Raw genomic sequence first — 4,829 nt, 5'->3', positions numbered from 1 at the left:
GCATCTACAGAGACAGGATGCTGCTTCCTGTAGAACTGGTGGCTCATAGACCCAGAGCTTTCAGGAGGAATCCCAGCTCCTCAACACAGTGCTCAGCCTTCCATGATCTGGCTCCTACCTACCTCCTCAGTTTCATCTTCCAGCATGGCCCCAGCAAACCACTAACTGGGCACCCACCCTCCATCCTAATCCAACTCCTCAGTCCTAGCCTGCCTCAGACTTACTCATCCCTTAGGACTGCACTGAAAGATCACCTCCTTTAGGACACCTTTCCCAATACCTACCCCACAAGCCAGGTTAAATGCCCCCCCGCTTGCTTCTCTAGCCCCCCTGCTCCCCAGTGTGTAGCACCTGTCACTACACTGCAAATGCTGGCTCTTTCTCTCCCCATAGACTGGGCTTCTCACGGTTTACTCTGCTTCCTGTGCCTCGTCTGGAGCCTGGTTTGGAGTAAGTGCCTCATAAAAGTCTGCTGACTTGAATTTACACGATGAACATCAAAGCTGGAAGAGGACCCAACGACTTCGTGATCATAGCCACTTGCATTTGCAATATACTTCGAAGTCTAAAAAACCATCCCACACTGATTATCTCATTTTCTCCTCTGAGGTTGAGACTATCCCCATAGTTTAGGAAGCCGAGGTGCAGATAAGTGACTTTTCCAAGTTCACCCAGCCAGAAAGTGGCTGGGCTGGGATTTGACCTCAGGTCTATCTGAATCCAAGGCTAGCGCTATCTCCATCACTTCGACAATCATCTGATTCAAATAACACACACATTTCACCAATGAGGACGCTGAGGCCACGAAAGTTAAATTGCTTGCCTAGGGTCATGTGGTCCATACCCCCATTCTGTGCTCTTTCCTCTACTCAAACGGGAAATGCCCAGGAAGGTGACAAGGTGAGGAGAGGATCCTGAGCCAGGGAGGTGAGTGCTGCCTGTTTTTTTCCCATCACCCTCTCCCCATTTGTCACAACCTGTATGTTTAAATTTTGTATTTAGTATTTACTCTGAAATGCCTTTCATCTGATTTTCCCCCCTTGCTCACCAATTTAGCTGTCAGAGTAAATAAATGTGAAGTTGGGTCTCCAGCCTCCCCCAGCTCACATTACCTTCCTAGAATTACTCCCCGGCGGGGCCGAACTGCTGCTAGAGGCGCTCCCACAGAATTATCCAGTTACTAATGAAACCTCTTTTTAAACTCAAACCTTGGACCTCGACTCAGGTGGAGGAGGATGGCAAAACTCACCCCGGAGGGTGAGATGACCACTTCCCATTCAGTGACCAGGAGAAGGACTGAGGTGAGAACTAGATGAGATGACATACACGCAGGGTGCACAGGACATGTACATATCAGATGCTGATGACATCGTATACATAGACCACTTACAACCTTGAACATGTAAGATGCTTATACGGTGCCAGGAATGGAGGCAACACTTTTAAAGCAGTAGTATTTAATATATGGTTAATTGTCACCACAATCCTGAGAGGTGAGGACTGTTATCCCCTTGTTGCAAGTAAGGAAACTGAGGCTCAGAGACGCTAAGTGACCTGCCCACAGTCTCCGTTAGGAAGAGACCAAGTATCCTAAGAGACTGTGCTGAGTTTGCTAATCCTGACTTTGCTAAGGTCACTCCTATCCGGACTCTCCTGCTGGAGTCAGGAGTTTCTCTTCCAAAGTAATTTCACTCCTGTCCTCTTTGAAGTCAGGCAAGTCCTAGGTTGAAAGAATGGTTCTGCAGTTATTCAGAATAGTTGATTATTTGGTTAATTTACATCCTGCCTTCCTCCATAAAAAAAAAATTGTTGTGGCACCTATTAGAATAACAACTGAAAAATGCAGCCAGTCCATACTGCAGCAATGGCTAATATTTATTGGTTGATTTCTGTGTTCTGGGCATGGTTTGAGCCCTTTTTCATGCTCATTTGCTTAATTTTCACAAGCACAAGAAGTGGACTCTGCTATCATCCCCACTTTACAGATGAGGAAACTGAGACTAAAGAGTGGCTGAATAACTTGTCCAGGGTCCTCCTTGTAATAAGGGACAAGGTCAAGATTAGCACCACTGCAATCTGACTCCAGAGTCCTTGTGCTTCCCTACCAAATTTAATGCCTATTATTCTGGTTTTGATTTTCTGAGCGCCATATCAGAATTCAGGAGCAGAATAGTAGGTAAGAGTTTGGGTTTTGGAGTCTGCGTGCTAGAGCTTGAAATGAGGCTTCCGTAAGCTTGTTTTCTCAACTATGAAGTAAGTATAATACAACCTCCATACAGGGTTGCTCCAAAGGGTAAAGAGCGTAACGCATGTAAAAGAGTGCTTGGTACAGAAATGCTCAATAAACAGTGATTGTATTATTATTATTATCACTCAAGGAGCATAAGCTTTACATTCCTTCTCAGGACTGCAACAGCTTATTTGTCCAACCTCTGAATCTTGGCAGGCATCTCTATACCTAAAATACTTTCTTCTCTCTCCTGAATCCACCCATCTTTCATCTGCCCTTTCATTTCAGCTCAAGTGTCCTCCACATCTCTTGCTTGCAAAGCCAGTACCAACCTCATGGCCTCTTCTTTCCTGGAGTCCTCCCGCACTCACACATCTGACATATGTGCAGCTTTGTATAATATTCAATGACCTCCCACTCCCCCCAGCTACTCAGAAGGGGAGGAAAGAAGGAGATAAGGTCACCCTATCATTCCCATTTTGTAGATGATGAAGCAAACTTAGCCCATAAATGGTGAGGCCAGGAGTCATACCCAGGTCTTTTGACAGAGAATATGGAAAAGGTGTGTGTGCATATGCATGTCTGAGTGTGTATGCATACAGTGGACATGGTCATGTATGTAGCCTAGAAATCAAGAGCATGAACTCCAATGTCAAAGGAATCTGGTTTTGAGTTCCCGGCCCTGATCATTATTAGCCACGTGGCACCGTTTTGGACATATTACATGATCTCTCTGAACCTCAGTTTCTTCATCAGTGAAATGAGTACAATAAGAGACACTGCCTCCTGGGTGACTGTGAAAAGAAAAGCCATGATTGTAAAATGCCAAGCCTCCCATGAATCAAAATACTGAGGAGTAGCAGCTGGGTTTATTATGTACAAAAAAGATACTTGAAGAGGAGAAGGTTGTTCATCTGTGGACTGTGGATGTTTTAGGGTGCATGTGTGTGTGTGTGCACATATTGTGTGCATATGTGCACACACACACATGCAGCCTTCACATTGCAACTGTGCTCTTACTAGAAAAGATTTGGGTCCAAAGAGAAACTTTTCACTGTGAATGTCTGTGTCAGAGAGCAATAAATGGCTGAGATGCAGGAGGTGTGAGATGCCACTGGCCAGGACTGGAACCATTTCTGTGTACCTTGGTGTCTGTAAAGGAACAGATATTTGTATCTTTCGAGGATGCTGGTGTGAGACTTTAGTATTACACAGATGCCATTGTCTGCCTGTGTCTGTTAGAATGTGCCTGTGTGTGTGCATGACTGAAGCTGTGACGATTCGGAATCATGTGTCTGCAGAGGTGTGTGTTCTGTTTCTGACTATGAATGGTTGTTTCGCCATCTGTAGGGATATGTGTGTATATCTGTGGGTGTCTCAGTAGAGGACATGAGGTTTTACATGGGTTGGAGCTCCATGGGAGTCTGTGCTCTTAACAATGGGCATGTGTACAAGTGTAAGAACCGTTGTGCAGGGTGTTTTCATTTGTAAATGAGGGCAACTAGGGAGGTAATGGTATGTCTGACTGCATCAAGGTGGGATGTGTGGTGTCTGTAGGGCCGGATGGAAGTTTAAGTGTGCATATTTGGTTTCAGAAGATGATGGATATCTAAGCTCAGTTTGTGTGTGGAGAAGGGAACCCAGGCTGTGAGTGTCCACATGTGTGTGTGTATGTTGCGTGTTAGAGTGTGCAAGGCTCTGTCTTTGAGTTTGAGGCTTTTGTGTCTGAGTGTTTGGGAGCTGTCTCCTACCTAGATGCCTGGGCCTCTCTGCCTCCCTTACCTCTCTCACCATCAGTAGAACCCTAGAGAAGGTGAGATAGGCACTGACTGGATGGCTCAGCAAACTCTGAAAAGAAGGGGGAGGTCTCAGGCAATCCCTCCCTGGAGAGTTCAGGGGAAGCCCCCTACCCCATCCTACCTCCACTCCAGCCCTCCCCCTCCCCTACTCAGCCCAGTGCATTTAGGATGGGATTTAGCCCAAGCCCTTGGGAACTGGTATGCCCTTTGGTTGTTATGGAGCAGAGGCAGCTGCGCAGGTGTGTAAGAGTGTGTGTGGATGCCTCGTGCTCCTGTAAATGATGTGAACAGGTAATCATTTGCATCAGGATGTACACAAACGTACCAGGCACGGGATTGCATCAACAGAATATAATGTGTGACTTTATACAAAACCCATCTCAGCCCAAGTTGTGACCGTGGGTCCCTCCTGTACCTGTAAGTGGGGCTGTGCCTGAGGGTTGTGGGTGTCCCTTGAGGGAGGGGCGGTAGTGAGAGCCGTGTGCATGTGTGCCTGCTGGTGCCTTTGTATGTCAGCGTGTCTCTGAGTCTCTCCGTCAGCAGCTCGGAGTTTCTATGTGTCTATATGTCTGTGTGTGTGTCTCTGGGTCGCTGCCTCGCTGTGTGTGTCTCGCTCTCCCTTGGCGGGGAGGGGATTGGTCACGCATGACTCATCTTGAACCGAGCGGGGCTCCAGAGGCAGGGCGGCCGCCGCCGCAGCTGGAGGGGGAGGAGGACGAGGAGGAGGGAGAGGAGGAGGACTACGAGGAGCGAGAGGAGGAGGAGGAGGAGAAGGAGGGGGCGGGGGCCTCTCCAAGTTT

This window comes from Vicugna pacos, chromosome 4, assembly GCF_048564905.1.
Source record: "Vicugna pacos chromosome 4, VicPac4, whole genome shotgun sequence".
Taxonomy (NCBI): Eukaryota; Metazoa; Chordata; class Mammalia; order Artiodactyla; family Camelidae; genus Vicugna; species Vicugna pacos.
This window is presented reverse-complemented; position numbering follows the sequence as displayed.